This window comes from Halichoerus grypus, chromosome 1 (genome assembly GCF_964656455.1).
Source record: "Halichoerus grypus chromosome 1, mHalGry1.hap1.1, whole genome shotgun sequence".
Lineage (NCBI taxonomy): Eukaryota > Metazoa > Chordata > Mammalia > Carnivora > Phocidae > Halichoerus > Halichoerus grypus.
Window position 1 is genome coordinate 191,021,785 of NC_135712.1, and position 9,516 is coordinate 191,031,300.

At 51.0% G+C, this 9,516-nt stretch overlaps 1 protein-coding gene across 4 annotated transcripts in view; it reads right to left on the reverse strand.

The window, feature by feature from the left end:
• Positions 1–8,728, reverse strand: part of ABHD6 (abhydrolase domain containing 6, acylglycerol lipase) — a 51,842-nt gene extending 43,114 nt beyond the window's left edge. Inside the window, exon 1 of one of the 4 annotated variants that reach the window (XM_078076750.1) lies at positions 8,317–8,714. The gene's annotated coding sequence lies outside the window, so the exon portion shown is untranslated. Of the gene's footprint in view, positions 1–8,316 lie in introns of all 4 variants that reach the window. The other 3 variants (XM_078076758.1, XM_036071717.2, XM_036071718.2) reach the window with 3 other exon arrangements.
• Between the last annotated feature and the right edge of the window lie 788 nt (positions 8,729–9,516).

The window sequence follows — 9,516 nt, forward strand, 5'->3', positions numbered from 1 at the left end:
TAGCCAGGCTGGTCCTGTAGGCAGGGAATTAGAGAACGAGATAATCCTGCTACCCGATTCCCTGGAGAAAGGACACGGTGGGTGGGTGGGTGGGGGGGGGGGGAAGGCAGCTGAATCAGGGGCTCAGCTGGAAGGTAAGTGGCTTATACATCTGGCAGCGTATCTTCTAAAAAATTGTATTGGCCAAGAAACAAGGCAATAAAATACACAACATGTGACCTGACCTAGATGAGCACCTTCAAAATACCAGCCTCGGGGGGGTCAAGATCTAGGTTGATGACAGTCTGACCTAACTGCCTGCTTGAAATCATGTTGAAAACAAGAAAACCCTCCAGAAATACGAGCCAGTCTTCCTGCTGGATCAAAGAAGCGCCAAAGTCACTTGACCTTTCACTTCCGAAGACCCCAACGTCTTCAGGCTCTCAGGGAGCCCAGACGTAGCTTTGATTCCAGCATTTGGCCCGCGGATTAGTGCGGATGCATGCACTGTCATCAGCTGAGGTCACCTCTCAAAGGTAAAGTGCTAGAAAGAGCATCATTTAAGTGATTATTTTCCACATGACTGAAAGGAATTAAAATAGCCCTCTATACGGGTACGCAATGGCACAGGGCCTAAAATAGAACCTCAGCACCCAAAACACAGTCTCCCATTGCTGAATCTGTGCTTCACCAATAAAAGGAAAAGCAAGGAGATTAAAGAGGGTTTTGTCATTTCTAAAGGAGGTGAAGTTGGTCGGCAGCATTTTCTAACTGCAGGAACAAAGTCGGCCTTAGACAGAAGGGAGCTCTGTTAGTAAGAGCCCGGAGGTTTTTTATCAGGACAAGATTTCTGGCTCCCAGCAGAGGCTCAGCATTCAGGGCCCTTTGTGAGCTGGTCCCCACCTTCTATCTAGCAGAATCTCCTCCCAGAGGAGATCTCTGTGACCCCGGAGAATTAGCATCCGAAAAAGGGACCTGCGGTGAAGCCACATGGGAAAGTTCACAGTTAAGAAAAAAAAACACAGTTCGGTTTAGAACTTAATCCAAATAAAAAAAACCCCAAAATCAAATGTATTTTAAAAGCAAGAGTAAATATTGAACAAAATGAAAATGAGGTCATAACTGCAATCCTGTGCTAAGTCTTAGAACAAAGAATTAAGTCTCACGTGGACTGTCTTAGAGTATGATGAATCTTCCCGGTTAGCATTTGGTTATCACAGTGCTATCCCAAAGAGGACATTTTTACAAACATACCTTATTGATCTCTCAAGGGCTTAATTCTTTGATTTTCAAAGAATTGATTTTTTAATTCATTTCTCCCCCTTCTCTTCATCGGGTCTCACGTTGCCAGATCCTCATCTATTACTGCCTTGACATGTCATTTAAGCAGTTCTCCAACATCGCTTGCTTTGATTTCATGAAATCCTGCCTCTCTCACAAGAGTTACAATTTCACTTTCCACTCTGTCCTGTACCTATTTGCAAAACGTCCTAGGAGCTGGGAGAGACAGATGACCAAGACATGGATGCTCCTGGAGCCCGGCTAGGCAACAGGGTTGAAAACAGAGGGAGGGATGATGGCATCGGACCTCAGTTTGTAAGAGGCAAGCCCATTACTGAATATCTTCCTGCAATGATGACTTCTGCTTCCCCTCTGTCACCTGGAAACTGTGGGGAGTCAGATACCAGAGATGCTGATAGTCTGACCCTCTGCGGACTGTACCTGAACTGGCTTTTTATTTCTCTCCATTTCCCCCACTCTCTCTCCCCGGAGAGATAGGATACCCTTGACCTACCCCTATATTCTCCTTTACAAGTCTCTCTGGCAGAGCTAGGAGTTATCTCCTTCAATGTACCTTCCCTCAGCACCGCCACGCCCCCATTTGTAACCTCCATGCCTCAGATATTCTGTAGGGATGCTTCTCTCTCGTGGCACTGGTGATTTGTGCCTTTAAGCATGGGACCCGTGAGAACACCAGCTGTACCCTCCACCAGGCTGCACCTTTAAGCATGGGACCGTGAGAACACCAGCTGTACCCTCTACCAGGCTGCACCTTTAAGCATGGGACCGTGAGAACACCAGCTGTACCCTCCACCAGGCTGCACCTTTAAGCATGGGACCCGTGAGAACACCAGCTGTACCCTCCACCAGGCTGCACCTTTAAGCGTGGGACCCGTGAGAACACCAGCTGTACCCTCCACCAGGCTGCACCTTTAAGCGTGGGACCGTGAGAACACCAGCTGTACCCTCCACCAGGCTGCACCTTTAAGCGTGGGACCGTGAGAACACCAGCTGTACCCTCCACCAGGCTGCACCTTTAAGCATGGGACCCGTGAGAACACCAGCTGTACCCTCCACCAGGCTGCACCTTTAAGCATGGGACCGTGAGAACACCAGCTGTACCCTCCACCAGGCTGCACCTTTAAGCGTGGGACCCGTGAGAACACCAGCTGTACCCTCCACCAGGCTGCACCTTTAAGCGTGGGACCCGTGAGAACACCAGCTGTACCCTCCACCAGGCTGCACCTTTAAGCGTGGGACCCGTGAGAACACCAGCTGTACCCTCCACCAGGCTGCAAGTCTCCAAGACGGGTCTTACTACATCTCTGCATCTGCCACAGCACTTCAGGACCGTGCCTTGCCCTCGGAGGGCACTTAGTCAATACCAAATGATAAGCTAGGAGGTCAGGAATCAACAGGGCTGCCCACTAGGGCCACCGCAGGCCATTCCTTCACTTTGTTATGATGGTCACCAACAAAATGAACATTCATCAGAGCGCTGAGTTTTAGAGGCCTTCTCCAGATGGGCAGTTGGGACCCAGAGAAGTTAAGCAGGCTGTCCAATGTCACACAGCTCTTCTCTGCTTCCAATCCACCAGTGGCTCACAGTGGCCCTCAGCATGATTTACAAGGCTATGGAGGATAGGATTTAATACCTGCCTGTCTCTCAAGCATTATCCTCTTCTATCACCCACCCTTTCCTTCAATGAGCCACAATCCCTGATATGTCATACTCTTTCACACCTCCAAGCCTTTGGCACACATGGTATTCTCCCTCGCCTGCCTTTTTTCCCTCCTGCCTGGTGAGCTCCAGCTCATTCCACAAGTCTTGGCCATGAAGCACAGCCCCAGTCTGTAAATGCTCTGCTGAGGATTCAGTTTTGCAGTTCTATAACCCGGGTTCAAATCTCTGCTCTGCTACTGACCTGCTGTGTGACCTTGGCAAAGTCACTTCACCTCTTAGCCTCGGTAAAAGGACGAAATGAGAGGGTGCACGGAGACTGCTCAACGCAGTGACTGGCGCACACCAAGTGCTCACTCTGGACAGCTGGGAAGATCTCACCAGCCCTCGCAGGCCCCGGGAGGGAGCTCTGCCACACCCCCAACCCCTCCCTCCCCTGCAGTGCCAGCGTGCCTGGGGCTCTCAGACGCTTGAGGCTACGGGCATGTCTGTGTTGCTATCTTTATACTCCCAGAGTCTGGCCCCTAGCTCCATTACCAAATTTCATCACATAGAAGGCTTAAATCTTGCTCTGAGTATATCACAAGGCCAACACCCAACGCCAAGAGCCACAGAGCCACAGCCTCGGGAAAACAGCCTAAGGCAAAGGCTGCTGTTACTTTAGATAATTAACAAAAAGAATAGGATCCCAACCTGTGGGCAGTAAGAACCTCTGCCCACACCTTTCACAGGCTGCCCTGTACCCCTGAATCAGCAGTTTCCTTGGTGCAGCCCCAAACACATCCAAATACAGGCGGCGACCCCCTCCGTGGCTTCTGGGTTTGGAAAGCCTGGAAGATGATCAAGAGGGTTTCGGAGGGCCCAGTGTAGGAGAATATCTTGATCTTCTTTGAAGAGACAACTACATCCAAGGTCAGAGAGGACTTGGGTTTGCGAAAATTGCATCTAGATCAGGGTTTCTCAACTGTGGCACAACGGACATTCTGGGCTGCCTAGTTCTTTGTTGTGGGGGGCTGTCCTATACACTGTAGGATATTTAGCAGCATCCGGGGGCCCCTACCCACTCGATGCCACCCCTAAGTTGTGACAAGCAAAAATGTCTCTAGATGTTGCCAAATGCACCCGGGGGGCAAAGCTGCCCTCAGTTGAGAGCCCTTCTGGAGGAAGTGAGCCCACTCGACTCCAACCCTGGATTTATGGCTGCAGTAAATCAGTGAGGAACATTCTTAGCCACTCACCATATCTGCCTTAAAACGATGTCTTCCAGTCCTCAGGGATTTTTTTTTTCTAAGTTCACAGTCTAGAAGGCAGTTGTTCTCAACCCTGGCCACGCAGAAATCTCCCAGGGAGCGTTTTAAAAATATAGATTCCGGGATACCACCCCCAGAGATTCAGATTCACTGGGCTTGGGGCAGAGGCAGGACATGGGTATTTTTTAAAAATTCCCTAGGCGGTTCTAACATGCAGGCAGGATGGAGAAGCATTGCCGGAAGACATTCCATGTGCTTCCATCTCCCCCATCCTTTGAATCTGGCAGTGTTAAAAGTCAGTGAACCAGAAAACCAAAATGAAGCTAAGGGGATTTAAGTAACAACCTCATTCTTTTTTTTTTTTTTTTTTAAAGATTTTATTTATTTGACAGAGAGAGACACAGCGAGAGGGGGAACACAAGCAGGGGGAGTGGGAGAGGGAGAAGCAGGCTTCCCGCGGAGCAGGGAGCCCGATGCGGGGCTTGATCCCAGGACCCTGGGACCATGACCTGAGCGGAAGGCAGACGCTTAACGACTGAGCCACCCAGGCGCCCCAACAACCTCATTCTTGACAGCAAAACATCCTCGGCACACTCCATTTCTTGGCCTCCAGATGACTTGCTAGAAAGAATGGAACTTAACCCCGTAATCATGCAGTTTGCCCATGGCTTTATTGATCTAAACAGTACCTTCCCATAAAACTCTCTGGGAAGATGGAAATGTTCTCTATCTGCTCTCCCTAATACAGTAGCCACTGGCCACCCATGGCTATTGACCACTTGAAATATGGCCGGTGTGACTTAAGAAGAGAATTTTAAATTTTATTTAATTTGAATTTGATGGCCACCATATTAATAGCATGAAAAATATTTGTGTCCCTGCAGGGTCACAAAAATAAAGTCCCGTAGGCTGCTAAATGCTACGGAACCGTGAAAATTTACAAAAATATATGCCTTAGAATATCTAAACTCAACAGTCTTAAAATGATCAAATGGGAACCTAACTTACCCTAATGATCAAATTAGGAGACATTTTAAAATATATTTTTTTTCAACCAGCAGAGCCGGCTTCCCCACATATTCCAAACACTTAGCTTTGAGGGAGACATTCCCGGCCCTTTACTTTTGGAGCACTCATCACTGTAAAAAGTGATCTAATCACCAAAATAACCAGGAGTTGGTAAAGAATATGACACAGGGAAGTTGATTTCTACTCTGAGCCACTTACTAGCGTACTAGGGAAAAACACTCACCCCAGCTTTCCTTCCCTCCAAATCCAAAGTAAACCTTTGATTCAAACCTCTCGCCCCCAAGACAAGCCTGAAACAACACACAGTGCAAACCAAGGTCACCTCTAAGAACAAGCTTTTTTTTTTCTCATATCAGTAAGTTTCACAATTACTTACAATTTCATGAACTGCATTCACACACTCATTCTAGGTGTGTGGAGCCTCACAGAACTCAAAGCTCATAGATTTTTAAAGCTAAAAAACAGAAGGGCGATTGTTTTTGCCAAGGCAATGGATGGTTTAGAGTCTAAGAAAGCACCACAGGCCTTTCTGAGTACACACACAAAATGCTTACCTCAGGGCACCTAGCTGGCTCAGCTGGTGGAGCGTGCGACTCTTGATCAAGGGGTTGTGGGTTCAATCCCCACACTGGGTGTAGAGATTACTTAAAATCTTTTTTAAAAAATGCTTTCCTCTCCTTGGCTGGGATTCCTTTGGCCCACCTCTAAGCAGAGTCAGTGTGAGTCATTTAGTAATGATTTAATATGTCTCCAGTAATTCAAAGAGGGGGTCAACACTAACTCTTCATAATAGCTGGTGCTTACTGAGTGCTCACCACCTGCCGGGCCTTGTACTTTATTTTATCTAAATCTTATCACTGCCTTCTGAAGCAGGTGCCATTACCAGAAGTTAAGGCTCAGAGAGGTTAGGTAACAGGCCCATGGCCACACAGCTAGCAGCGGCAGCAGTGGGATTAGGACCCAAGCCTCTCTGATTTTCTGGTGGGAATCCTCTGGGTTATGAGCAAAAACAAACATGTAATTATAATGTTAGGTACCATGCTGAGCCATTCTCCCATGACCAGGCCGTAGCTCAATGAAGGGAGTCTGGTGTTGCGGCGTTCAGAAATTCTGAGCCTATCCTTACTTCAGAATCCACACCATACCCCCATGGACCTCTCTCTCTCTCTCTCTCTCTCTCTCTCCCTTTGTCCTGGGGCTTCACCAGGCAGATGGCTAGAGGGGTCTTGGGGAGTGCTTCTGATTCTGCCAGCACAGTTGCACCAGAAAGCATAAACAGATACATGCAGATAGAACTTTCCAAATGCCATCATGTGGGTGGAAGGTAAGGATCCCAGGGGAGAAAGGAATTGCTTTCAGTTGGGGGCAGGGGAACAATCAGAGGGGCATTCCTGGAGGGGACCGCTGAGCTGGAGCTAAAGGGTAGGTTAGGTTGAGACATCAGAGATTCCAGGGAGGGCATTCCTAAAGGAGAGGACAGCCTAAGCAAAGGCAGCAGCTCACCTCCTGGGTTATAGCAAAGGAAGCAGAGGGGGAAGGGGAAGATCAGGATGCAAACGGGGAGGGGGAGGGAAAGAATCTCCAGGGGCCTAGGCTGATGGGTTGGGGCAGAACTGGGAGCCCAGGAAGTAACGACTGAGCATCCCAGGACATGTTTAGCATACCAACCCTGGTACTTCTTAGCTGTGTGGCCTCCAGCACATCCCTTCTCTCTGGGCATCAGTCTCCTTGAGGAGGACACCCAGGACCCTCTGCTGGTCTGAGAACCTACTTTTAGAAAAATTGGTGCTAAGAACATAGGTTATTGATCTTATTTCTAACTTCCTATATTATAAAAATGTTGATAAGAATTTATTAGTTACAATTGGGTAAAAATTAAGTCTAGTGATTCAGAATCGGGGGCTTTGAGGTCAGATTCCCTGTGTGTCCTGGGAAGGGGACACATTCTTCCTCTGAGAAATGGGCATAACATCGGTACCTACCTCATGCATGGAGCTGTTGGGAGAAGTAAAGCAGGTAATCTAAAGGTGCTAGGACAGGATCTGGCAGCCAGTACTTGCTTATTCTATGTCAGCTATTACTTATGATAAACTCTTAGCTCCCAGCCAGGTAGACTAGCCATGAGGGAGAGGTGAGGCAAATGCTGACCTCCAGTCCAAGCTGAGACCTCTTCTTAATCAATCAGACTCTGAGGCATAAGAAGGTCTCCAGATACATATCCCAGATTGCACAGGCTCTAGACCCTCCCCTGAACCTCTTCCTCCTTCCCTATTTCATTCACTCTGTCAACTTGGCCTCCTCCACTCGAATGCGGGTACAGGGGTGCAAATCTTGCATGTGCTCTGCCCTGCAGCCTGCGTTACACAATCCCAGTTTCCAAGGCTGCCAGGAAGGCAGCGAAGGTGTAGGCGGGGGATGCTGGCGGTCGTGGGGCTGCCGGGGTGGTTGGACCAGCATCCTAACTCAAGGAGGAGGGAGGAGAGGGCCGGGAGGAGAGGGCATGAGGCTGAGAAAATTGGGGCCGAGGTGAGCTAAAAGGCTGCTGGGGGTAGGTACTGGCCGGGGGAGGTCCCGAGGGGCGAAGATATCTGGGGCGGGACGGGGGTCGGTGCCATTAGCTGGGAGGTCGAACTCGGTAAGTGGTTAGAACGGGGGTACAGGAGCCTCCAAACCACCCAGGCACCAGGAGGGGCGCACAGGGGCTGGTGCCGGAGCCAGCGGTGGGAGGCGGAGTAGAAAGAGGGTGCAGGTCCCCGACCCACCCTCACCTTGTCCCTGGGCTTAGGGCGGTAGGCAAGCTCGGGGAGTGAGGGCACCTGGGATTCGGGAATGTCAAACCTGTCCAGGCACTGCAGGGGAGCGCGCGAGGGCTGGTGCCGGAGCGAGGGAACCGAGTAGAAAGAGAGGTGCAGGTCCCCGACCCATTTCGCCCCGTGTGCCGCTTGCGGGGAGGCCAGGCAGCCCTGACTCGAGAAGTGGAGGGTGGGTCACGGGGCCATAAGGGAGAGACCCCAGACACCCCCCCCCCCCTTTCAGGTGCACATCACCCGCCCCGGCCCGCCCCAGCCCGCCCCGCCCGCGCACACTCCATCTGACCTCAGGCGCTTGGGTCGCGCCGCCGGATCCGGACGCCCGTCTTCTGGCCCCAGCCCCGCTCGCGTCCGGCAGCAGCGCTCGTGCCCGCGCCGCTCAGTTCCCGGCGCCGGGCTCTGCCGGACGCCTTAAAGGCGCGGCGCGCCGGCCTGCGTCAGCCGACAGAAAAGCCGGCTCCGCCCGCCGCTCCGCCGCTGCCTGGTCCGGTCTACCGCCGATCCCGCACAGGAACCCTCAGCTCCTCGGCTCCGCCGCTCACAGCGTTACACCCGGAGGGGCAAGTTAGCGCCCCGCACATCCCGACCTCGGCAACCTGTCTCCAAGCATCCAAGAGCCCAGGCCAGAGGGCCAACACCTACTGCGTTCGCGCGCAGCGCCAAGTGCAGAGGGCGGAACCGGCCGCCCCGCCCCGCCCCTAAAGAGCGCTCTCGGCGAGGGGAAGGGCTGGGGACCCAAGGAGCCACAGTTCACCGCGCGATGCCAGAGTTCGTCGAGGCATTGGTTCATTGTTTACTGAGCACCTACTATGTGCCTGGTGCTGTTGGGCCCGCGCCGTCAAAGTGACTCTGGCTGGATCTCTGCTCTCAAAGGGCTCAGAGGGACAGGCCCAGGTTCACAGGCAAGCTTAGCAACGCTGTCTTACACATGTTGTCTCTTAATCCTATGAGGTGGGCATTGGGATTGGCTTCCTTTCTCAGAAGAAAGGTGAGGAGCTTGCCCATGGATTCAGCCTATAAAGGACAGAATTGGGGATTTAGACCCAGCACCTGGCTCCAAACTCTGGGGGCAAAATGGCAGTGTTGAAAGACTTTCAGCCACCACTGGTTAAATCCCCACTATGGTCATTTCTAATTTTTAAGGACAGTTAAACCTCATTAGACAAAAAAATCAGGAGCGGAGCATAAAAGTTATCACCCATTAAATTCAAACGGTGTTGTCTGACTAGCTTATCTGTCACAAAGCCTGGATTTTTGAGCATCTGGCCTCAGTTTCCCACTCCAGCCTCATCTACTATTCAGGGCACCGAGGCTGAATTCTACCACTTTGGCCTTTGCATGGGCTGTTCCCTCCACCAGGAACTCTTCCTTTTCTGCTTGGCCTGACTACTTCCTCTTTTCCATGCCTCAATTTAAATGTCACTTCCTCCAGGAAACCTTCCTTAAGTCCCCTTTGGGCCCACAGTGCTCTATGGACTTATTCCAT